At 56.5% G+C, this 25,320-nt stretch overlaps 1 protein-coding gene and 1 long non-coding RNA gene across 7 annotated transcripts in view; one reads left to right on the top strand and one right to left on the bottom strand.

The window, feature by feature from the left end:
- TMEM200B (transmembrane protein 200B) overlaps positions 1-13,617 on the bottom strand; it is a 20,459-nt gene extending 6,842 nt beyond the window's left edge. For 4 of the 6 annotated variants that reach the window (XR_011135970.1, XR_011135972.1, XR_011135973.1 and 1 more), the window contains exon 1: positions 8,447-8,528. The gene's annotated coding sequence lies outside the window, so the exon portion shown is untranslated. Of the gene's footprint in view, positions 1-8,446; positions 8,529-12,996 lie in introns of those variants that run through there. The other 2 variants (XR_011135971.1, XM_009667782.2) reach the window with 1 other exon arrangement.
- On the top strand, positions 13,451-25,320 carry LOC104139570 (uncharacterized). The gene is made up of 4 exons (XR_693127.2): positions 13,451-13,703; positions 17,151-21,361; positions 22,606-22,712; positions 23,361-25,320. It is a non-coding gene; the product is annotated as an uncharacterized lncRNA (long non-coding RNA).

The following is a 25,320-nucleotide window of genomic DNA, read 5'->3' as shown; positions in this document are numbered from 1 at the left end:
CGGGTTATTCACGTTCTCCAACAACAAAGCGAGCGAGCTGAAAAATGCTGTGAGCAACATCACCCCCCCCATGTCACAGACTGGAAAACACCGTAAAAACATGATATCCCAGCCGCAGCCTCCCACGGCCGCAGTGGGGGTTGTTATTTCACAGCCTGGGCAGGAGAGACCTGCCTGCCCAGACCGCTCCCAGAAGCACCCGCATGGGGTGATGAATGGGGACATGCCGTGGCGGTCAGACAGAGGAACTGCAGTATGGACACGGTCCAAAGCAGGTTATGTGAGGGGGGTCACCACACCACTAAATCACAAATGGTGAAGCAAGCGTGTTTTGTGAAAGCGACCCACCAGCATTAAATTAAATCTGATTAGAAACCGAACGGCACACAAGGCAGGCAAGGAAGGGGGCCAGCGACCAGGCTAATTTTACTCCTCAGGATGAATGAAGCACCAAGAGCCAGCAAACAGCATCACCAATGGGAGGAAAAGGAGACACCAAGCTTTTTTCCAGTCTTAATCATCTTAAGGTGTTATTAGCATCACAGGGAAGGAATTAAAGATATGAGTTTCAGGATGACAGCATGTTCCTGGCACAAGGCTGTCAAGCTGTGACAATTTGAATGAGGGAGATTAAAAAAACCAAAAAAACAAAAAAATCCAAACCCACAGCACACCCGCTGGGTGCGATTTCAAACGAACAAGGTGATAATCCTGCATAGCAAGGGGAGGCTGCAATAAACACCACTAAAGAAGCTACCTCATGGGATGGTCACCCTCGAGTTACAAACTGAGTTTTGCTTTGTTTTGTAAAACGTTTTGCTACTAAGGGAAACAACTGGGCAATCTAACACTTGCTAAAGGCTGTATTTCTTTCCCCTCCAAATACCCTTATTTAGATGATGTCCCTAGCTTTCCGTGATTACCATCTTAGATTCAACCTAAATGTTATATCAGACCCTTTAAATGCCATGCTGGCAACTTAGGTATTAAAAAATAAAAGGAATCCCCAAAACCCCAGGAGCTTTGCAAAGGCTCCTTGATGCTGACGGTGGCTGCCGGAGGGGGGGAAGGTGTAAACCCCTCGGGGGCACATGGCCCCTTTCCTGAAGTTGCGATTAACACACGCAGCGGACAGGTCCTATTTTTGGCGACAAGCCTCAAGGGTGCCTCTTTAAAACCTAATTCCATCCCTATCTCGTTTAGCTTCCCCTAAGCCCCCTCCGCTCCCCCCGCGGAGCCGGCACGGCCGGCCAGCTGCTTCCCAAAGCAACTGCCTCTAACAGCGTGGGCCATCATCCCCGCTCGCTCCCCCGAAGGGCTGCCCGTCGGGTGCGGACCAGCAGCGGTCACCTGGCTCGTGCCATGCCTGGCCGTTATTCCCACGCTCTGCGGGAATATGTGGTTTTCCATGAGGTCAAGAGCGCTGCCTTGGGAAAACGGGGTTATTAAAAGCTGCCGTGGCAGAAGGGAAGGAGGGAGCGTGCTGCGGATGCTGCGGATGGATGCTGCCCATCTGCCCCGGCCTCCCGACCCGGACCATGTGCTGGCACACGTGGTCCAGACTCCGCAGGCTGGGCCTGAAACAATCTCATTTTCCCCTCCAGGCAGCGGGAGCCTCTTTCCCCCGGCCGCCTGCCAGCGCGGGGCGGGAAGGGCTGCTGGGGATGAGGAGGGGCAGACAGAGGACAGCTAACCCCCGAAAGGGCTGGCTGAGCCTTCGGCCTCACCAGCCTCCAGGTTGCCAGTTCAGAAACCCTTCATGCAGCCAGGAAATCCTCTTCACCCTCTGCTGCCACCCCAAAACTGCCGCTGCAAAAACCCCACTGCTGCTTCCCAACCCTCTGCCACTGCTCCTGCCCCCAGCACCTCTCCCCTTATCTCCCAAAGCCTGATAGCTGCATGTTTTCACAAGTTGGAGCATTTAATTGCTCATCGCTGGAGATGGTTGTTTCCCAGAGTTCAAAACTATTATTTTTATTAATAGAATCCCCAAGGTTATATAAGTGCTTAAAAAAAAAAAATCCAACGTTGCCATCAAACTCTAAAACTCACAGACACTGACACTCACGTGAATCGATGGATGCAATATTTTAGCGGCGTTGCTAAACGGAACTAAGCAGCAAGGCAGGGCCTGGGGTCCCGCCGGGGCAGCGTCCCACCGCCGCTCGCTGTGCCAGCCCGTGGCCCCAGCATCGTCCCTGCTCCCAGACCTCCCTCCGCGCCGGAGGCAGCTGCCTTTCACCGGCAGTATAGAAATGTGAATGTCATTAGCATTAGAGAGTGCGATGACGGCTCAGCTGCCAGCCTGCCAGTTTCAAAGTTAAGCTTCCAATCCCTGCAATAAGCCCGTCACTAAAATAAATGCAAATATTCCTCTAATACCCCCCCATCACGAAGGCGTACTGCTGGCCCCACCCTCTGCAGATAGACTTGCCTAAAATTCGACACTAAACCCCAAAGCATCTGACAAAACCGGACCTGGGACGTAACGGCCTCGGGGAAGGGCCCCTCTCGGCTCTCGCTGTGTCCCCGCATCCCCCGGGCACCACGCTGGCTGCTCGAGTTTGCAAAGCGCTGCGCAGCAGCCCCGATAACCTCCCGGGGGCCAAACGAAAGCCCCGCAGCCCGGATGGATGTGCCGCTTGCACAGCGCTTTGCAGCTGACTTTTGCAGAAATACCACCCTGCGGAGGCACTGGAGGAGATGTGGGAAAACGAAAAGCAGCAAGCGCTTGCAAGGTCAGGGCCCTTCCCTTCTTCTCGCAGGGCTTTATCCACCTTGCGAGCCGGCCAGCAATGCCGCTGGTGGGCTGATAAAACAGCTTTCCACGAGCGACCAAAACGACTTTGGCAGGGTGAAGGACTCTGGCACACCAGCAGGGATTAAAAAAGAGGGTCTTGGCAGGGAGAGCCTTCTCGTCGCTCCCCCTGCCCAGCTCCAGAGCTCACGGGTGAGATGCTAAGCGACGCCATCCTCAGGGCACCATCCCAGCACTCCCCGGTCAGGACTTACCCCCGCTGCTGAGCTGCAAGAACTGCAAAGTAAAAGGCGCGAGCGTAATACTGCGATCTACAGGTTTGCAGGAAATCCGGGACAACCTGCTGGCTCCTTTGCTGGTCTTTTTTTTTTTTTTTTCTGGGGCACTGAGTTGTCACTTCTGCTTGAAGCCCTCCGCCAGCCCCTTGCCGCTCTCCGCCTCCCAGCACGCTCCTCCAGGGACAGAGCTGGAGCCGAAAGGGCACATTTATTTTCTGACTCCTATTGCTGCTGCTGAGAGATCTGGCCTTCGCTTGCCGTCCGTGCCACAAAGCTGCTCTGCCCAAAGCAGCCGGGGAGCTCTTCGTCCCCGCGCCGCCTGCCCGAGCTTCTCCAAAAGGTCCTTCCTGACTGCCCGGCCCGGCAGCAGGAAACGCTCAGGACGCGCAGGCAGATCCGGAAGGCAAAATCTGCACTTTCACAGAGAGGAGAGACTTACGGCTCCGGTGTGTATCACACCTCCGCCCGCACGGCATCGCCCCGGGGAGCCCGTTTCTGCCAGGGTGTCGCAGCCCGAGCGTCCCCCGTGGGCACGGCGCGGTTTTCGGGCCAGCCACCGGCAGCCCGTGCGCGTTTCCAGCTCTTGCAAGACTGGGAGCTTTCCTTAACGCCACCTCGCTGGGAGCAAGGCGATACCCAGGAAGCTCCGTTAACTGGCAAAAGGAAGAGGGAAGAAAGCAACCCCGGGCTGGAGGAGAGGCTTCGGAAGAGGATTGGGAGAGGAGCCTGCAGCACACCTGGCGCAGCCACACGCCGAAAAAATCCAGGATTTAGACCTCTTTTAAACTCCTGCGATCCCAGTGCCCACCTGCAGCTGCGCTAGTGGTTTTCCCCAAAACCTTCCCTCAGCGGGAAAGAGGGACCAAACATCTCGAGCCCCTTTGGGTGCGGGGACGTGCCCAGCTGAGCTGTGCTATAATAACCCTCCCTGGCTTCGCCGCCCACCGGGGAAGGTAAAGAGAACGGTAATTGCAGTCTGCTCCGAGAGGGGCCAGTTAAAAATAGCTCCCTTTCGGCGTAACCTCCAACGCCGCCCCCGGCACAGGGGCAAAGAGGGACTCTCACGGAGCAGGAGCAGCGCCGGCACGCAGGATCCCCTCTCTCGCCTGGCAGCGAAGGGAGAAGAAAGGAACCTGCGGGGCCGCAGGGGTCCTGACACTGGTGCACGGCTCAGAAACGCCTCGGGACGCCGCGAGCCTGCGAAGGTCCTGCCGGGATGCGGAGCGAGCGATGCTGCTCCACACAACGAGACGGTGTTTCTGCCCTCGGCGATGCACGCCGGCACATCTCGCCAGTGCCCCCCAGGTTTCAGGCTGGGTTTCTCCCCCCTTCAGCGCGGGAGTCTCAGCACGACAAACGTGCTCCCGGGTCACTCTGCACCCTGCGGTAGCATCCCTTCTCCTTCCTTATTAGTCTAGTCCACTTCAAAACTGTAGCCCCACTGGCTACAAATTAAAACAGAAGAAAACAGAAAAAGCAGACAGGCATCTTCCAGGGTGTTTCTCAGCAAAAGAAAAACTTGTTTAATTGCTCAGCGCGTCTTGGCAGCTCTCACCCCAAAGAGACAAAGCCCCTTTCGGGCTTGGTCCCTACAGGTAAATCTGTGTCATGCCCACGACGATAACAGCATGTTCCCTGATGCACTGGCAAAATCTGTCTTTCTGGCATCGGCTTTTGCTGAGGACACCCGTTAATCAATCGTAATTAATTTGGTTGCCTCACACAAACACAGCACGTCAGTATTTATCACAGCTCAGGACGGATCATCCCCCTTCACAGCGGGAACCATCAGCATCTTGTGGTCCTGGGCTGAGGGTCTTGTGCCAGCTCCTCCCAACTGAGGTTTAAAAATGTTTTTACCCCAGGCTTTGCTGGAGAACAAGCGACTCGGGGTGCGACCACTTCTCCTCTGCCAGTGGCCAAACAGTGATGGCTCATCAGTTTGAAACATCCCTAGTTTTTCTCCCTTCTTCTCTAGGACTTGCAGCAGCTGAGACCTCAGTTTCTCCCAAGCAAGAGGATGGGATGGATGAGACATTTATACACGGACTAATCTGCTGTGACAGTCTAACAGTGTCTGCAACAGCACATGTTGCTCCAGAGACAGCCATCTCTGCCGCCTCCACGGCCACCAGCAGTCGCTGACTGAGACTTCGTTCCATGCCAAGCCAAACGGTGGAGAAGCCGCTTGCTGGCTGTACCTATTTAGATCTCATGTCCCAGCCAGCAGCCAGTGGACAGGAGCCACCAGGCTCACCACTGTGGCTTGGTAACACAGTAAGGGATAGCAGCCTAAAGGAGAAACGTGATGGTTTTGGGGGGAGATACAGGTGTACTGCTTGGGGCAAGCCCTTTGCTTTCTGCCCCATGCAGGACCTGGGGGAGAGTTGGGCTCCCTGAGCAATGACCTCTCAGCTAGGATGAAGCCTGCAGACAGAGCAAAACTAGAGCAGACACGGAGCGATGGGTAGGTCAGCCTCAACTGGCAGAGTGACCTAGAAGGAGCAGAGCAGAAGGTCCTGGTGGGCAAAGCGGCTTCCCACCCCAGCAAAGCGCTCAACCAAGGGCAAGCCAGCAGTCCTGGGAGCAACCTCATCCCCGCTGCTGCGGGACTGCTCCCCGTGCCCCGTTCACCTTGACTTCTCCAAAATCTTTCCTCCTCCAAATCGGGGCCACCTGCTAACTTCCTTTCTACCCCGCAGGCAAACAAAGTGTGTGGAAACATCCAACTGATTACTAATTATGGAGCTCGCCTTACCCAGATTTGCTCTGCTAATTAGACTAATCTCTACAGCTGGGAAATGAGCTCCGGTCACCCATAGCTAGGAGATCAAGCAAGTTAGATGGTCACTTAACTCATGTCAGGCCCCTTAAAAGCGGTTTGCATTTCCTCATCGTTTGTGATGGTCCATTGTTTGACGAGACAATAGAAATGCAGGCTAATTTTATGTTTCTCCTCCAGGCTGATTCTGAAACCAGGACATCTGCATTGCTCAACTTTTTGATATGAACCAGATGCAAATAATTAATAAATCCAAATTCAAGATAATGCAGGCATCTAAATTTAAGCTGAGAATGGATTTCTAATGTCAGCTTCACTCCTTCCTTGAAGGGGAAGGAGGAGCGGGGAGCACAAAGGGAATTCCTGGGAAAATTCCTACCTCTGGGAAGCTGCGCGGGGCAACAGAGGTACCTGGGGATGCAGGCTGCACCCAAGCACGTAACTAGCAAATCATCACCGCTAAGAAAAAGGGAAAGAGTAAGGAAAAAAAAAACCAAACACGTAGGCTTGGGGTTTCCAGGGAATTAGGACCAAACTCTTTCTGAGTTTGGCACCTTCCCTTCTGCTCCTTTGGAAATCCCTGCCAGGGTGGAGGAAGGGAGCCGACTCCAGGGGGCTGCCAAGTCCTCAGCGCTCCCAGCCACGGACCGAGCTGGCCGGCGGGTACGCATACGCACGCTCCACCTCGGCCTGCCGGGGCAGGGGGGTCCCCAGCTGCATTCCCACCTGGGGCTTCCTCCTGCCTCCGGCACTCCAAGCCTCCCAGCTCCCATGCTCTTCGACCTTGCTTTACCCGGGCTCCCCGGCAGCCCGCGGGGTTACGCCACGTCCCTAAACCTCGGCTTTGGCACCGGCCCGGTGCCGCTCGCCTCCTCGCAGGCACCGGGAGCCGAGAGGCCCCCGAGCAGCCGCGGGGGCCGGCGAGATCCTGGCGCCCCCCCCCCCCCCCCCCCAATCCAGCCCCCACGCTCAGGGCAACGAAAAGGATGCGACCCGCCTGGAGCGGCGGTGCGGCTGGCCCAGCCCTCGGGCTGCCGGCGAAATCCCCCCCACGCCTCCTCTTAGGCTGCCCACGCGTGGATTAGCCGCGGGACCAGCCCTCGGCGAAACGCTCGGCGAGGCGCGCAGGGAAGGGCAAAAAGCGCTGGGAGCTGTCGAGGCCGCGGCACACGCTCCCGGGGTCGGGCCGCGTGAGCGCGCGTGTCCGTGTGCTTGCACGCGCGTGGGTGTGCGCGTGCGCCCCGCCGAGCGCCCGCGTCCGCATGTGGCTGCTTGTGTGCGTGCACCCAGTGTCCGCGTGTCGCCGTGCGTGTCCGGTGTCCCTATGTGTGTTGCGTGCGCCCGGGGCTGTGCTGTGTGCTGGGGGTTGGGGGTGTGTGTGTGTGTGTGTGTGTGTGTGTGCATGCCCGGTGCTGTGCTGTGTGCCAGGGGTTGGGGTGTGCGTGTGTGCATGTGTGTGTGCCCGGTGCTGTGTGCGTGGGGTTGGGGGGTGTGTGTGTGCGTGCCCGGTGCTATGCTGTGTGCCAGGGGTTGGGGTGTGTGTGTGTGTGCGTGTGTGTGTGTGTGTGTGTGTGTGTGCCCGGTCCTATGCTGTGTGCCTGTGGTTGGGGTGTGTATGTGTGTGTGTGTGTGTGCGTGGTGCTGTGCTGTGTGCCAGGGGTTGGAGTGTGCGTGTGTGCGTGTGTGTGTGTGTGCCCGGTCCTATGCTGTGTGCCAGGGGCTGGGGTTGCGGGGTGTGTGTGTGTGCGTGGTGCCGTGCTGTGTGCGTGGGGTTGGGGTTGCGGTGTGTGTGTGTGTGTGCGTGGTGCCGTGCTGTGTGCGTGGGGTTGGGGTTGCGGTGTGTGTGTGTGTGCGTGGTGCCGTGCTGTGTGCGTGGGGTTGGGGTTGCGGTGTGTGTGTGTGTGCGTGGTGCCGTGCTGTGTGCGTGGGGCTGGGGTTGCGGGGTGTGTGTGTGTGCGTGGTGCCGTGCTGTGTCCGTGGGGTTGGGGTTGCGGTGTGTGTGTGTGTGCGTGGTGCCGTGCTGTGTGCGTGGGGTTGGGGTTGCGGTGTGTGTGTGTGTGCGTGGTGCCGTGCTGTGTGCGTGGGGTTGGGGTTGCGGTGTGTGTGTGTGTGCGTGGTGCCGTGCTGTGTGCCAGGGGCTGGGGTTGCGGGGTGTGTGTGTGTGCGTGGTGCCGTGCTGTGTGCCAGGGGCTGGGGTTGCGGGGTGTGTGTGTGTGCGTGGTGCCGTGCTGTGTGCCAGGGGTTGGGGTTGCGGTGTGTGTGTGTGTGCGTGGTGCCGTGCTGTGTGCCAGGGGCTGGGGTTGCGGGGTGTGTGTGTGTGCGTGGTGCCGTGCTGTGTGCCAGGGGTTGGGGTTGCGGTGTGTGTGTGTGTGCGTGGTGCCGTGCTGTGTGCCAGGGGCTGGGGTTGCGGGGTGTGTGTGTGTGCGTGGTGCCGTGCTGTGTGCCAGGGGCTGGGGTTGCGGGGTGTGTGTGTGTGCGTGGTGCCGTGCTGTGTGCGTGGGGTTGGGGTTGCGGTGTGTGTGTGCCATGTGCCGGGGGTCAGTGTCGGGGTGTGTGTGTGTGTGTGTGTGTGCGTACGGCCCCGGCGCCTCCCGTCCCGCCGCGGCCGCCCGCCCCAGCCCCACTTACCGGCGGCCGCCGAGCCGTGCGCCTCCCGCCGGAGCCGGGGCCGGGGCTGGGGCCGGGGCCGGGGCCGGGGCCGCGCCGCCTCCGCCCGGGCCGGCGGGCGCTGGGGGCCGCCGCCGCGCGGGCCATGGGAGAGCGGCGGGAGCGGCGGGCGGCTCCGAGCGCCCCGCGCCGCCGCCCGGGACCGCGCGCGGGGCGGGCGGGGAGGCGGCGGGTCCGCCCGGCGCCGCCGCCCTTCCCCGCGCCGCCGCCCCCCGCCCGCCGGGCAGCGCCGCGGCGAGAGCAGCCGGCGGCGGGCGGAGGCGCTGCGGCGGCGGCGGGGCCGGGAGCGCCGCGTTTCGGCCGCCTCCTCGCCCCCAGCGCGGCCGGAGGAGAGAGGGGAGCGGAGCGGCCCCAGGCGAGACGGGCTCCGGCAGGGCGAGGAGCCGGTTGCCGCTCATGGGAAAACTGCCGTTGCTTTCCGGAGTATCGATTTTATTATTGCTGCTTCAGCTGGGGATTTCCCTGCCTCTGCACTGGACTGCAACGTGCCCCGGCCCCAGGGAACGGCAGGGAGAGGGGCTGCGGGTTAATGCACCTAGCGAGGCTCCGTTTACAACGGGGACCCCGACTTCCAGGCGGCCCGTGTGCGGGGTAGAGACTGAGAGCAGATGCTGAGAGTCCGGTGAAGGGTGAGCGCGTGGGGCAGACCCTTCTCCCCATCACGCGGGGAGGGAGCCCCTCCGAGAGCTCCCAGCCCTACGGCCTGCGATGCGCAGTCAGACAGACCCCGTTTCTTGCAGCCAGGCTAGCCTGCGCCGGGACTGGCACCGTGCTAGCAGCACCCTTTACTTTCCCTCTGCCAGCTGTGAAGTTGCAGGAGAGTTCAGCGCTTGGAATAAATGCGTGATACCAAAGTTAACTTTTGCAGCCAAGCCGTTTGATAGCCCTCCCCTGCAGACAGTGTTTAAGGCAGGTTTAAAGCAAAGGCACTTTCCCCTCTGGTAGGGTACAAAGAAAAGAGCTCATGAAAGAGGCAGGCTTTGAACGTGCTGGTTTGCTTTTCTTCCTTTGAACTTGGTAAAGAGACGCGCGCAGCCCCTCAGTTCAGGGCTGAGGGTCGTGCCGCTGTACGCACGCAACAACTGGCCAGGCTGTTCATCCCGGCTTTCGGGCACGTCTTGATGCACCAAGCACCACAGCACAACAGCCTGGGCAACGCCACGGAGATTGAATCTCCTTGAGGCCCTGCGCCCCCGAGGTTCAGCAGGCAGAAAGAGGCGCTAGACTTGGATTCCTCTTCTTAACCACAGTTGTGGCAAATGTAAAAACATCAAATCAGATCCCTGCTCTCCTAGGAGAGCTGCAAAATCCAGCTCTCCAATCCCCTATATGACTTTACACCACTGGTGTTGCACAGTCACGCAGAATGACCGTGCAATGGTCATGGCAAATGCCGAATCTGGTCGGCCGCCCTTACGGCCGGGTTGTAAGGGCTCGAGCAGACCCGGGGCCCAGGACGCCGCGCTCCTTGCCCACCTCTGGCAGGGAAGCACCACCCAGTGACCAGACCACGAGAGAGAAAATCACCGCTTCTGGGTTGTGCTCCTGACATCACCCTCGTCTCACCTTCCCGACCCCCTGGGAACTACGAGGCTCAATTAAAGCAGCGTTTGGGAAACACTTGGGAGATTGTTGAGCAGCGAGTGCTAGGGAAGGGCAAGGGGATGAAACCACAGGGTTCAAAGTGCCAGCTGCGCTGCTGAACTGGAGAGGTGCCCAGCTCATCCCAGTGATCCAGGAGAGCTAACGAGCAAGACTTCTCGGGGTGGAATCGTATTTGACTTTGGCTTTTTACACTGTTCAGCAACACATTCAGGTCTCCCTTCGCTACCACTAGAGGCCATCTGGGCTCTCCACGATCCAGGAGCAATTAATGCTTTGGAGAAAGATTTGATTTCTGTTCACGGGCTGTACCTGTGCCCAGGTGTAGCCAGCCAAAGATCGAGAGATGGAAGTGGCAAGAGGTCCCGGCGCGGGAGGGAGCGTTTGTCAGCATGTGTCCCCGCAGCGTGGGACAGGGGAGGGATTCTTGCAGGCCACACGCAGCCGGCCACAGGACAGTTGCACTCCTGCAATCACTGCTCATTCACTACAGAGGAACGTGCTCAAAAGCAGTTTACCAGTTCTGAGTCACCCGGTGCCAGAGCTGGGCAGGGCACCCCGAGGGCATCAGTCTACCCATGGGTCCGCCATTAACATGATAAAGGGTGGTGGAGACGGGAACTGGAGCCTGCCTGGAGGCAGGCATGGGGGAGAGGACCTGCTGGTATTAGTTGCCTACAGTTCTCCTGCGCTAAAGCGGGACCGCTGGGGCTGCAAGGTCCTGCAGAGGAGGAAGAGCTCAGCATGGTTCTCCCACCGTTCCTGCGATACCCAGACCACCGAGGGGGGAAGAGGATGTCGCAGTTGCCCTATTGCCGCCTGCTTTTACTCTTTGCAGAGTATAGGATAACCCCAGGATATACGGAGAGGAGAAGAGGGGGAAATAACCCACTGGGGACAGAAGTGCTACAGGGAGAAAGAAGCCGGGATAAAGAGGGACAACAGGAGAGAGGAGGCTCTGGCGTTCGTTGCAGGACAGGAGATGGTAGGACCACGGGCTCAGGTCACTTCCCAGTGCTTTGGGAGAGGGTGCTACAGACACATCCCGGATAGGGAGCAATAGCAAAAGACAGTACAGGAAAAAAAAAAAAACCCTGTATCATAGTCTCTCTTTTTAAAGAGAGAGAAACAAAAAAATCTACTGGTGCTGGGCACCTCCCCCTTGGTTTGGGGGAGGGAGAGGAATCCGAATGCGCCTTTCCTAAGCTCTTGTGGCTGGCGATGCTGGCAAAGCGCTCCGTGCTCTCTGCTGCCTCTTTTGGGGACTGAGGCTGGATAGCAGGAACCCTGCGGGCCGAGGCAGGAGAAGGAGACAGCGACTGATGGCAGCCAGGATGTTGGATCACGGAGAAGGAATGTTGTTGTGAAGCGGCCGAAAGCTCGGGGTGGGAGTGACTCAGGCTGGAGAACACGCAGCTGTTGGCGCGCGGCTTTGGCACTGCCTTGCCGAGGCTGCAGAAACCTTCCCCGCTAGCAGAGCCGGCAGAGAGGAGCCACCGCGACGTATCGCATCGGGCGGAGGCGTCTGCCAACGCCTGCCGGCGGCTGGGCCCTGCGCCGCGTCCCGGGGAGGTATCTCGGGCAGCGGGAGAGCAAAGCAACGGCACCGGGCACCCCCAGGCAGCCGCTCGGCCCCCGGGCAGCGGCTGCTATTAATGACAGCTTCGCCCGTGCGTTAGCACTGAAGTATGGCACTGGCAGGGTCCCTTTCAGAGGAGGGACTTGCACTGCTAGTGCGGGGGCTCAGCTGTGTCCTTTTGCCCCTGCTCCGTGCGTCTCCCATGGCAGAGCGCCAGGCTGGAGCCCCGTAGCGAAGGGCCCGGCACCAAGCAGTACAAGGTACCAAGCGGCCATCCATTTATCTTCCTTAGTAATGAGGAAACTGAGGCATAGAGGAGAGATGAGGCTTGTTCACGGTCACCCTGCCAGTGAGCTGCAGAGGTAAAAGGAGGCTCTTGCCGGCCTTTGCTCGTTGCTTGGCCTGAAGTCCTACACTGCTCGGTTTGGGCAAAGCGCAGGAGCGTTTGGTGGCCGGAAGCCAGCTCCGGATGAGTCGGACAACGGCACGTCTCCTGGGAGTGGATGTTTGTAGGGTGCAAGTGCTTTTATCTAATTTTTTTTTCAAGGACCCCTAGGAGAACAGCACCAGTCCCCGTGCAGCCCCACGCATGGCTGGGCGGCAACGGGAAACGCGGTGACGCTTCCCAGGGTACGCGGTTGGTGCAGAGAGAGGGGGATAAACCGTTCCGCCTGTCCGCCACGGCCAGGACAAGCAGTAACGGACTTGCACGGCAGCCAGGGGGATTTAGGCACGGCGTTAGGAGAGATGGTAAGGGCAACGGCAATTATCCGTGCGGCATTCCTGACGGCAGCGATAGGAGAAGGCTGGAAGTGAGCTGAGCAGCCTCCATCACTGGAGGCTTTTAAAGAGCAGGTTGGACAAACTTCTGTTAGGAAGGGATTGATGCTGCCCCGGGGAATGAGCCAGTGTCTTCCCAAAGTCCCTTTCAGCCTCATTTTCCAACGCCATGCGTATCCGGAGCTGCAGCGTGCCCGTCTCCTCCCGCAGCTGCCGTGTCCTGCTTCCGAAGTGGCCCCGTTTCAGGCGAGCGAAGGGTTTGTACGTACGCACAGACTCGTTGCTAATCATGTCCTGTAAATCTGCTAAAAGAGTCACCCTGTAAACGTGAAGGCATTACCTGTCTGGCCCTGGAAAAAGGAATTATCTCTCACTTTTCCGTAAGAACTCGGAAAAGCCTCGAGTCTTGAGCTCTGGAAATGTCATCCGTTTTCACGCATAAGAAAAGCCGAACGTTTTCACAGATTAATACAAGTTAGCCAAGTTTGCAAAATGAGTGAGCAGAGCTGATTTAACATGTTTCAGAAGCTTTAAGCTAAACGACACTTACCTTCCGAGCGATTTCTAATCCTGTTTTGCAAACTTTTACTTGTGTTGTATCATAATCTCCACCCTCTTACAGAGGGGGGCAGGAGACACGGTCGAATGCAAAATGCTCCTGCTCTGATTTATGGGATCTCTTCTCCGCTGCCAAGTAAAGTCAGATTTCCTCCCCCGAGTAGACCTGCGGATTGCAGACCCCCATCCTGCACCAGGTCTGAAGAATTGCGGCCTTCCGTACAAACAGCGGCACGGAAACGTCTTCCAACGGAGGGGAACACCAGGGAGAGAACTTCAGGCCAAAATCGAGCTCTGTAAAATCTTAGGCAACCGAAAGGTCCACAAAAACATGTCCGCGGGAGGATGCTTGACAGAAAATATTTTTAAACGATAACGCTGCCTGCTGCGTTTGCATTCCTGACGTTTCCCCGGGCCGCTGAAGGGGGAGGGCCAGGGAGCAAAACACTGCAGACCCGGCAGGAGCAACGAGCTCAGGGAGCTGCAAGGAGCCGGGACGGACGCGAGCCAAAAGTCCCTTTTCGCATTTAGCTTCGCGCTCTGACGGCACAGGGGTAGGACAAGCTGGGGGAGGAAATCTGCGCTGGAGCTGTTTTTAATCTCGCCCAGCGTCTCTGTAAAGCAGAGCGCATCCGGTACGGTATGGACTGAAGAGGAAGCCGGAGGGAAGCCGGAGGGATCAGAGCTTGCCCCCGTCGAGTAGGTACCCACCTCCTTTGGGGCTGGCTCTGGGTGGGGATTCGTGTCCTACTTTTAAGCAGCTGGGGGTGTTCAACGGAGGGGTTTGTGCGCTGGAGAAGATACGTCGGCTGCATGGACCTGCCTGGCAGGGCTGTCGCTGACTGCAAGCGTCACGTACTTGGTCACGCAAGGGACTGGCCCGGGGAGCAGGGAGGAGCTGGGGCGTTACAGGCCGTCCGCTCCACGGCACGCGTTGGGGAGAAACAACGCGGACAACCCGCCCCTCACCACCCTGCCTCCAGCCCAGGCCACCACACGCGTTTGCAGCCCTCGGGTGCCCGGGCCATTGCCCTCCTCGGGCTCCCCGGGGACGTCAGCACCCTGCCCACATCCAACCCAACTCACCGCACGCACGCGGAGGCAGCCAGCGGGCTCTGGCAGGATCCGGTCCTCCCCAGACGGATGGGAAACCCTGCCTGCTATCCACAAGAGCTGACTAAGAGGGGCCAAAAATGGGGCAATGCTCGAGAAAGAGTCATCCTCAAACACGCCAGCATGGATGTCCTTCTAGCACCTTTTCCGGCTTTTGTACAGGCTCCCGCCGTGTTCAGCGCAGCTATGACTCCGGATGCGTGAACACACGCGCAGACACCTTGGCTTGCTCAAAAAACACTAGTTAGAGCAAATGGTTTCTCAGAGGCACCGTCAAACTTCTCACCACCAACCCATCAAAATATTTTGGTGTGACGTTTAGGTTACGTACAGAATTACTAAGCATTAGGACGCGCTGACGTTCAAGTAACAAAAATGAAAGCTGAAGCGAAGCACTTCAGTGGGAGCTGGGATGGGACGTTGCATGGAGGCGCAATATTTGGAAATTGCCTCTTCTCTTAGAAATGAGCCATAACGTTTCTGACTCCACCTGCTTCTTGTGGGAAGGAAATTCTTATTTTCGAGTCTCCTTTTCAACCACCTCGGGACAGGCTCGCCTCTCTCCGCAGGCTAGAACAGAGCTCTGTAAAACCACGGCGGCGCGAGGTGTCTTCATTACATCTCTTGACACCAGAGAAATCCGGGGGAAAATCCGACGAGACGATCAAGCACCACGTTTTAACACACGCAGGGGAAAACGCATTTGCGGACCGTGCTTAATTAAATTGCGGACCTCGTTGCTGTCGGAGAGCGCAGAACCGCCGGCAGGCTCCAAAGGCGACCGCTCACGTTCGCGGAGACTTGCTTCAGCGGCAGCTAACGAACACGATAAGTCAGATGAAGCCTACAGCTAGCGAAGCAGCGACTGAACGGGCAGAGCGCGCCGGAAAGGCATCGCCCTCTCCGTTCTCGATCTCCGCACCCTCTCCGACGTGCCTCTGCCCCTCGCTCCCTGCAGCCCCGGTCCCCAACCGGGAGCATCCCAGCGGCACGCAGAGCCGTTCAGTGCCAAAAGCCCCCTTCCCAAAACGCTTCGATGGTCCTTCCACCTGGGGTACGGCCAATGCAAGAGCCGACCAGCGCCGGGATAATCGCCAGCCAGTCCCGCGCGGAGATTTCGCACGCCTCGGTGGGGTGGGCAGGCTGAGCCCGGGCGCGCAGCGGCGCTGGCGCGGGAGCCCTCCCTGCCCCGGCCCCGTGCCAGCACGCACGCGGGGGACGACATCCCTTGGAGCAGCGCGTGAAACCCGCGTTGCTGATAAGCAAGAGAAACGCGCCATGCATTTTCCAATCCCGCAAGCGTTTATTTAACTCAGGGGTGCACCATGACCAGCCCCATGACGATCGACGGCCGGTGGGTTTGAATAAGGCTGGGATTCACCCCCCTGGGCACATTTTCAGCCACAGCAAGCCAGAGCAGAGCTTTTTCTCTTTTTCTTTTCTTTTTCTTTTTTTTGGCCGTATGGCACGGCCCGACAGCTTTGCAGCCGGGAGGAAGTCAAACCAGTTCTTAAACATTTCATCTTTGCAATTTCTTCTGTTGAGCAAGGAGATCAAAGGGAAGAAGACGCTAGTGAGGGGACGCTCGCTGGCATTGTTTTCCTTCCCTGCTTGAAAGGTCGGATGGGAAGGACGAGAAACCGGCATTCCGGTTATTTCCAGGAAATTATTTTTCGGGCTACAACATCTCACTTTGCTTGACCTGACAAGCAGCGGCTGGGAAGGGACAGGAGCGCGCTCTCTAGACAGATGAAAGAGAGCACGGGGAAGCTATTAAACCTAATGGCTGGGAAGTGGCCATGAATAAATCAGAAGCGACTTTCCAGCCGTCAGAGCAGGAGCAGGAGGATCTCCAGATCCTCCAGCCGGGAGCAGCAGGGCCAAGAAGCGGAGCTGATTTCAAGACGATGCACGTTCATGTGACGAGAGGGACTATTTGGTGCCTTCACCTACAAGCACAGAAGTCATGTCGCCGGGGACCCCTCCGCTCTGCTCGTCCGGCGAGGGCCGGGGTAGGGGCCGGAGCCACCGTGGTCTCATCTCGACTCCTGCGGGCAAAGGCCGTTCGTTTGCTGGCTCAGGAGAGAGCAAACAGCAAGCAGGACTAGTCCTTGTTAGCGCTGCTGGATGAATTAAGCCAAAGGGGCCGGGCGGCCGTGCTGTCCCTGCGACGCAGCAGGCGCCGGAGCCGCGGGGCTCTGGCCCGGGCAGGGGGGACACGGCAGGACTCCCTCTTGCCGGGGGGTCTTGGATTGGGAGGGCGGGAGGGTTCTGGCCGAGGAGAAGGCGCTTTGCCGCTGCGAAGCACAGCGACGGCGTCGCTTCCCGGCGCGGGCCGTGTCCCGTCTGCCCCGGCCGCTGGGGCAGCCCCGGGGGCAGCGGCCCGTCCAGCAGCGGCCCCCTCCTCGCCGTGGAGGCCAGGCCGGAGGAGGAGCTCGGCGCCGGTTCCCAGCCCGTCCCCCGGGGGCGAGCGGCGGCCGAGCGGCTCGGCGGCGCCGTGCCAGCGACCTCGGCTGCAGCCTTGCGAGCGTTTTTTTCCGTGATGCAGCCTGGGTTGGGGGGAGAGCCGGGCCGAGGGGCTTCTGCGCCTTACGGCGTCTCCCCATGGCTTGCAGGGCTGGATAAAGCTGGGGGGCTCTGGCCGGCGCGGGGCGCAGCAGGGGAGGTCGGCGGCACGGGGGATGCGGCGGGGGGCTCAGCCTCCGACCCCGGCCCCGCTGCTGAAATAGTCGCCGTTGCCTCTCCCGTGCCGCACGCTCAGACCCCTCATTTCGCTCTCTGAGGTTGCTCTCACTTCTGGAAGACCCAATCGCTTCCTAAACCCCGGGAAAAGCCAGTTTAGCCCTCGGGAAATGCTAATGTAACCCGCACGGGGAGGCGAGGGTTGAGGGCTCCTTGGGGCTGTTTCTCGGGTTATCCCGGCCTGGGGGCCCAGAGCATCCCCAGCTTCCCGGCTCCGCTGACCCCCTGCTTACGCTACTCAGAAATGGAGATGCCCTGGCTAATAATTGCACTTGCTTATTTATTTTTCAGTAGAGTGGAAAGTTTTTCACTGGATTTCCCCCGACCCTCTCAAGATATAACGGGGGAATGTGTTTTGACTTCAGCTGCAATATGTTAGCAACAGTTATGGACCTTCAATATACTGTTTTCTGTGATGCCAAAAGCAGTCAGACCCACAGCTGATGGGGTACAAGAAAAAGCCAGTCAAGAGAAGCTGTAATAACACAATTCCTCATAGCAAAAGCTTCAGCTTCGTCTTTGTTATCGGGAAAACCCACAGTGCCGACATGTTAGCATACACAGCAGTGACCGCAGGGCAGAGGACGCGCTGCTGGGAGGGATCACTAGGAAACGCTACTCCGGGATTCTGCAACGTCTCGCTACTGCCAGCTCTCCAGATCCACTACGGACATGATCATCCATCGGGCTTTCACCAAGAGCTCTGCTAAAGCGCGCAGCTCACCTGCAGAGCTGCATCAAGATTTGCTCCAGATTGTACTTTGGGAACCAGTGACCGGCAGGAAGCAGACTGACTTTGACACTGGTATCCCTCTCCCGATGCCCTAGTTAGCCATAGACATCCCGTGGGACAGTCTGCGTTGGCGCCCGATGGCCAGCAAGGCAAGGACACAGCTGGCATTGCCAAGCCAAAGAAACACAAGCCAGAAGGAGCCGTTCCCTCTGAAAAGGGGTTTTACGTGACAAAGCCACAGGTAGGGGAAGGAACAGCTCCAAGGACAAAGAATGGCCTGGAGAGAGTTAGGAGCAGCCATCGGATACCCTCCTGCCTGCCGTGGTTATCCCGACTGCCTCTGGATACGCCAACTGCCAGGAGCACCTGCCCTCTTTGCTCCGTCACCAGCTGCCTTTCTGGCCAGCGCAGCTGGCGGGAACTCTCTCTGCTACGTGTCATCCCGATGAAGATGAATTTTGGAAGAACATCATGCACTTAAAAATAATGCAACCCGCCAGCCACTTAACGTAGGCCAGATAAATGAAGCCGACCGTTGGAGCTTACCCAGGTAAAACTGCCGGAGCAAGAGGACTCCAGGGACAGGTGGTTAGCTTGTGAATAAAGTAGGATGGTTTAGGACCTGCAACTGCAAGGTCTTTCCCTGCGCAGGTAGCTAAAGTTTCGCTCAGGACCATGGGCAAGACAGGCAGGTTGGACGTCTCTTTTCACACCCCGCTGTGCTAATGCCCTTGCGAGCCGCTTGCATTTGTGCAACCACCTTCTCCCACCTTCTGCCTTCCTTGCTGCCCATTCGGGAGAGCAGCTGCAAGGACTGCTGGCAGTAAGTGGATGATAAATGATCCAGAAATATGCAATTTCAGGCCGCCAGAGTGGCAAATCATTCCCCTGGCAGTGAGCCTGCTACCCCAGAGCATCTCCTTGCTAAAGGCTGCAATTAAGATTAAAGTCAAGATTTTTACAGTGAACGATTTTTCACCTTAAAAATAAGAAAGAAAGAAAGAAAAAGAAAAAAAAAAAAAGAGGAGTGTGATGGATTAAGCCAGCTCTTTCTCCTTTCTGGTGAGCTCCCTCAGCCCTGCAGCTCTTCAGGTACCAACCTCAGCCTCCTCTATGGTCTCTAAGTCAGGAGCTGGTGCCTCTCCAGACACTTATTTCAGGGCAGTTAATACATTTCCTCCTGTTGGCTGAGCTCTAAACAAAGCAAATTGCTCAGAAATGAAAGGAATGAGAGCGGTCGGTACCGGGGGTTAATGACAACCAGCACATGTACGAGGAAGGGGGGTCCGGAGCACAGTCCTGCCCAGCCGGGGTCCGGCCCCACCGGCCGCAGATTTCCCGCGCGGGGGCCAGGAAGCGCACTCCGCGCTGCCCGAGGCGGTTCCAGCTACGCTCCCTCGCCGATGTGATTTAGAGGAGGACCGTGCCTTGCCCTGGGCTTGCCACCCACGGCTGGACAAAACTCTCTTCGCCTCCTCCTGGAGATGGGGCTGACCATCCCTGAACCAGCAGCTCCGCACGCGTTCCCAGGCTCCCACGCGCAGGGGAAGAGGTGCCCACCCGCGTGACTGTTTTGCAGCTCAAACCCACCCTGAGGATTAGGCTCTTGCCCATTCCCAGCAAGTCAAGTCTTCCACAGACACGTTGCTCCATATGGCAATCATTACTGCTTGCGGCAACCGGAATAGTTTGCACCGCACAGACACACACACTCTTTCTCTACCCCCACCAGCCTCCTGCCCTTCTTTCTGCGTAATGAACCACATATGCAGAAGCTAACGAGCAGGCTTGCAAGGCAAACCTGCCTCCTCCTGCTGAGAGCGTTTGCACGGAGCTCTTTCTAACCCAACGCAAACATGGCCTCAGCATTTCCCTCCAAAAGAGCTGCGAAAAACCCAGGAATAAATGACACAAAACATTCCAGAGGTGAGGCACTCTTCCAGCCGGCAGTCACTGCTGTTCCCAGAGAGCAGCCGTGCCGGAGCCCGTGGGGCCTGCGCCTGCCCCCGGCCCGGCGTGCAGCTCCGAGAGCGTCCTGCGAGGGCACCCGCTCCGAGGTGGCAGCACCCTGCAGCAAGCAGGTCGGTGGGGATCCAGAGCTGGGGGGTCTCAGCTCCGTCCCTGAAGGGTTTGCTGCACAGCTCCCATCCCCGAAAGCAGCAGAACGCGCTGCGTACTTTGGTTCTCCACCACGGCAAAGGGATAAGGGCCAACCGTCCTTCTGCAGACGTGGGGAGCGGCTGCTGTGAGCTCACGGGTGCTTGGGACAGATTTGGACGCTGTGGTGGTGGAGCCGGATGGAGAGCACACACAATAGCGGCAGCACGGGGTTCGCTTTTGTAAGCAGCGGAGACGCAAGCAAAGCCAGTAACGCTGTTTGCAATTAAAATTGCCCGACCCTTTCAATTACAACTCCTTGTCACCGGACTCCGGTAAGCTTCAAAGTCCTTGGCTGAAGTTTCTTGGCTTCAGGCAAGTTTTTCCCCCTCGTCACCAACAGCCTCACTAGAAATGACTTGGCTACTCGGGCCAACGAGACAGAGCAGAGGTGAGGAAGGCGTACGCAAGTGCACGCAACGCGTGGAAAAGCAGGAGGTGAACTAACCCGAGTTCCTGTGTTCTGCTGAGAACTTTTAGCTTCTTTGCATAGGGCCTCCCCCCTCCATAAGCTTCCCAAATTCTGGCATGGTGGGAGCAGGGGTGAGGTGGAAACTTAGGCGTGTGCAGGACCTGCACGTCCGCCCTAGATGGGCCTGTCTCTTCTTGCAGGGAGGACGCCTGCTCCAGCCCCAGCTGCGGCACAGGGGATCCCAGCAGGGAGCTCACACCACCTCGCGTGGCCCAGGAGCACCTGGTTGAGGCCCCAGGAGCCCCCAACAGTGGCGTCGCCACCTTTTGAGAACTGGCGTATTCGCAGTTCTTGTGAACGCGCGAGGTGCTCACAGGCAGGGACTCTCATGCTTATTCAAAGAGCATCAGGTGGCTCTTCTCCCAGTGCTTCCCACAGGTGTTAGAGCAATCGCATGAGTTTTGCACATCAGTTCTCTCTGCTCTATAGGCCAGAGGACACCGAGCAAAGCCCGCTGCAATCCTGGCGTGAATGGGCAATCTATAAGCATGGAGGAATACTGCACGCGTGGCACCGCCACCTGATTCACTCGCTGCAAACACCGCTGGAGAGGGTCACAGCTCAAAGGCCTTCGGCTTCTTCAGCGTAAAGGCAATGACAACCATGAAAACTGCTGGCAATAACTCCCCTGGAGAGGATTAAGCTGAGCTGATTTCAGAAATGAAGATGTTTTATGGTCACCTAACAGCTGAGCAGCGGAGAAAACCACGCCAAAGAAAGCCAGGACTGGCAGGTCTACCGATTAGAAACAACAAGAAACTACAGGGGCGGGATGGCGGCACTGGGGAGCTTCGGGCTGGAAGGGGAAAAGGGCTGCCTAAAGAAAGGCCTTGAAAAGAAAAAAGAAAGCACCCAGCAGAAAGCATTTCCCAGATCTGTCAGGACACTTTCGTTGAGGCAACCTGACACTATTCTCCCCGGCAAGTTTTCAATTATATAACGGCTAACGGAAAATCCTGTAATAATTATGTCAGCGTTGTACTGTTATGGAAAATATTGTAATGAGATTAGCTATGCATTGCATTCCTCTGGAAAAGAGCCTAACGACGCGCGCACGCTGCCCTCCTGCCTCTCCTGCTCTTGAGGAAGCCTGCAGGGCTCAGGAGCCTTCACGCTGTCTGAAATGCTGATGAGTTTCGGGTAAGCGCTATGGGTTCCTCCCACCTTAAGCATGGACTGCGGGGAATTAAAATAAGGCCATAGTCACCCTTCTGTGGTCGATAGAGAGGGACAGGCTCCTTGGGTCTCCGTTACCTGCTGGACTTTGCTTCTCAACCCTTGCAGCAGCTTTGTCCGCTCAACTCCAGCCTTCCCTGAATCCTGCCCCACAGCTGTCCCCTGGCTCTCCATGCTGGGATGGTTCTTTCACATCTCTTTTTCTTCTTCCTCTTTTAAAATTTGCCTCCTGCCTGCTGTCACCAAAGGGATGGAAGCCCTCAAACAAGCCCTCGGTTCTCCTCACTTTTCCGTACGGCTCTTTGGTGTCCCCAGCCCCTCACTCCTCTCTAAACACTCAGTCCCTCAAGCCCCTGCTCATGGAGGAGGCTCTCTAGGCGTCTCATCATTTTCAGGTTCATAATCTCCATCAGTAATTTTTCCAGGAGATATTTATGGCTCGTTCCTTGTTGATTTCCATGTCCCACTGAATATTGCATGTGCTAGTGTTCCCTGAGGACCAATAGTCTGAAGAAAGCTGATTCTTTGCGGGCTTTTCTAGAGCTGCTAAATTGCACCTCTTCTCTTCTCTGGTGTTATTACATCTGTGCATTTACCACTGATTATATTTGCAGGCAGACCGGAGTGTGATTATTAGCTGAAACCTGTCAAGGAGTTAATCTCAGTTCTAAGTGCATCTCTGGGGGTTGCAATTAGAAAAACAAAAGCAGCATCTTTCCTTCTTACTGTGGCACATGTTGGAGGCCCAGCAGAGCTCAGTGGTCGCAGCTCAGAGATGATCCATTCCAGGAGACATCTGACCCATGGGAACCATTTGCTCCTGCTCCCATGTAAGGGCAGTCGTCTGGAGATTGAGACCCAGGCATGGATAGCTGGGCCTAGGAGATACAACCAAATTAGGACTAGGTGCCAAAACCAGAGAAGAAATGGAGAACAGGAGACAATGTACAATGAGGTGAGGGCAGGGACAGAGGCAGGGACTGCAGGGCAGGTAGGGTCAGGTTCCTGGGAAGGTCACTGAGCAAGGGAGGGGATTCCCTAGCAAGCCTACCAGATGCGGTTGCCACCCGGTCAGCTCCCAGGGCAAACCTTAGTCTCCTTGGCCCATGCAGGAGCTTGAAGGCCTAGGTTTGAAGGTCTGCTTGGCTGTGGCATAATTTGCATTGTGAGGGGGCCATGGCTGAGATCTTTATCATTAATTCATGTAGATCCAGAATTCCACTCCAGCAGTGAGGAAGAAGGGACTCAGGAACTAATTACATAGCAGCTGAAGAGCAGCTCCAGCAACCCGGGCCTCAGCTCTAGCCCTGAGCAAGTAAGTACAAAGATCTGGATCGCAGATGGACAAATTTCCTGGACTGAAACATGCTTTAAGGGAGCTAATGAGAGTAGCAATTTCTAGGAAGAAATGATCCAGTACTGAGAGGGAACTCCAGCTGTCAGAGTGTTCCTTTCCTCAATGCGCTGTTGTCTTTCTAGAGATAATTTGAAATTTGTAGTGATTTTCTGGATAAGAAATAAATGAAGAGACTTACAGACGCTGCACTTCTACCAAGGCAATGGTGCAAGCTCTTTTGGTGTCTGAATGGTATAAAAGGGGTTCCCCTCTCACCCTTGAACAGTCCAGGGTAAAGGGACCATCTGCTTAGCAAAAATCTTTGACACCGCATTAAATAGAAAAATTGGATCAGGTCTCCAAACGACCGTATCTAGATGAAAAACAGGGAAGGGAGGAGGTGCCGTTTGGGAGAGCAATCCGCTAACCTTGCTAACAGATGTTAGAGCAATTACACATGCAGCTCTAACAGGCATGAAAATAATTAGCACTGCCAAGGGCTCACGCGGTGGCTTTGTGAGTTCTGCTGAACCTAAGCTCCTATAGGGGTATCAGTGGGGTTTTTTTTTCTTTCTTCTGGGACTATTTCTTGATCTCACGTGCAACTATTGATTTTTTTTCCATCAGGTGGTTCACACTGAGCTGATCTGAGCAGCAGAGAACTAGATGGCCCTGAAAGGCAAGCGTGCCCAATGCACAGAACGGGACGCACCTCACCTCCCCAGGACAATCGGAGTCTCATGGCCGCGTCCCCTAAAATTAATCACTATTTGCTGAACCCTGGAAGAGCCTTTCTAGGTTAATTACACTTTGATGTCTTATGCAGCCAGCCATAAGGAAAGAGGAGAGCAGAGGAGAATCCCGCCATGTGATTATAAGAACACATGCAATGTGTTCCTGAGGGAACTCATTGCATCTGACCTCAGCCGCCTGAAAGTCAGATGTCTAAACTCTCCCCTGAGCTCTCCCTAGATTTAAGAGGAAAGTCAGCAGCTCCACATACCTCATCCTGAGACAGCTGGGCATGAGAAGGGGGATTGATTAATTCCTGCAGTTGCTGGGCTCTCCTCCCTTGACCAGCGCAGGAGCTGGGATGACTCCAACGAGATGTTTAACTTCTGGAGGACAGATGCTAGTTACAATGCATCATACTTACACTGGCCTGTAAATCTCTCTGGACCATACCAGATCACAGAAAATCTGTCCTATTGCATTTCCTCTCTCCTTCACGGTTCAGGGTGAAGGGATGGCAGCAGATTGCACACACTCTTGTCCTTACCCGCCCTTGAACGGAGCAGTTGATGCTCTAGCAATATAGCTACCAGCAGACAGGTCTCCACCTGAACGAACCTTTTGATGATGGAGATCTCCCATATCATTCCCATCTTAATGGGGCACTAACACAACATCGTCGCCTCGCTGCTTCGCTGCCCTGCTGAATCCTTATCCTCTCCCCGCAGACGCGAGGTGACCGATCCGCATGTCCGATGCTGCCATACTGCCACCTGAATTGTTGTTCTACCTCATGAAACCGGGGAAAAGCAGTACAAGATGGTCCTTTGCAGGCCAAAGCAGTTTGGCTGTTGCCTGAGAGAAGAAGAGTGTGAAGAGGGCAATGGGAGGTAAAATAGTCCATTATATCTGGAGGTAGGTTTGGAGAGCATCCCTGCCATAACAGGTTTTATACCGCAGGATCAACGGAAGACTGTTTTCTTTATCCCCTCCAGTAATTAATCTATTTTATTGCTAAACAAAACTGCCTCTTTGAAGGGGAAGTGTCCTATTTTAAACCCTGTTTCAGAGCAAAGGGCAGATGATCTTATCCAGACGTGTCTTCTTAAAGGGATGCAGATGCTACTGCTCTGGCTGAAAACTCTGAAAGATGAAAGGGTGCTCTGAGAATTTGCTTCGCTATATCTCGTTCCTCTCAGAAGATGCCATTAGCTGATTTATGCAGTTCGTACATATACCCACCTTTGTGCCCTGATAAAGCTTATACAGAAATATAACGTCCACCTCACCTGTGGGCTAGAAACCTCCAAAGAAGATGCAGACGGTAGCACCTACCAGAAGCTCCATCTTCTCACCGTGAAGGCGGTGACACCCCATCACTTGGTGTCAGTTAAGCACACGCGGGATGAAGGGACGAGGCTTGGCGCGGGCTGCTTCTACCATGCCGAGAGCCTTCAGCTGAGGTGGATATTGGTCCCTTAGCCTATTGGCATGTTATGCTCCTCCAAACCATTGGTATAGGTGCTTTGCAGACTCAGGTGGACAAGACCACTTTTGACACCTTCTGTGCTCATGATGTCCAAGACTTTCTTTGCAATTATAAGGGCAAAACTCTGTGCTTTTATCCCACCCGGAAGAGGGTCACTGGATCCATGAGCAGACGGCTCCAGGTCCAAGTTTATAAAGGTTTTCTATTCGACTGTGGCAGATGCGGAGTACCCTGGCTGTACCGAGATGGAAATATGGTGGTAACATGAAATAGTGCTATCCACTGTATCTCTGTGGGTGTTTAATGTGATTTGATTGTAAATAGACATAAACAAGTACTGGCTTTAGGGCAAGAGAATAACTTCAA

The sequence above is a fragment of the Struthio camelus genome, chromosome 23 (assembly GCF_040807025.1).
Source record: "Struthio camelus isolate bStrCam1 chromosome 23, bStrCam1.hap1, whole genome shotgun sequence".
NCBI classification, from domain to species: domain Eukaryota; kingdom Metazoa; phylum Chordata; class Aves; order Struthioniformes; family Struthionidae; genus Struthio; species Struthio camelus.
This window is presented reverse-complemented; position numbering and strand designations above follow the sequence as displayed.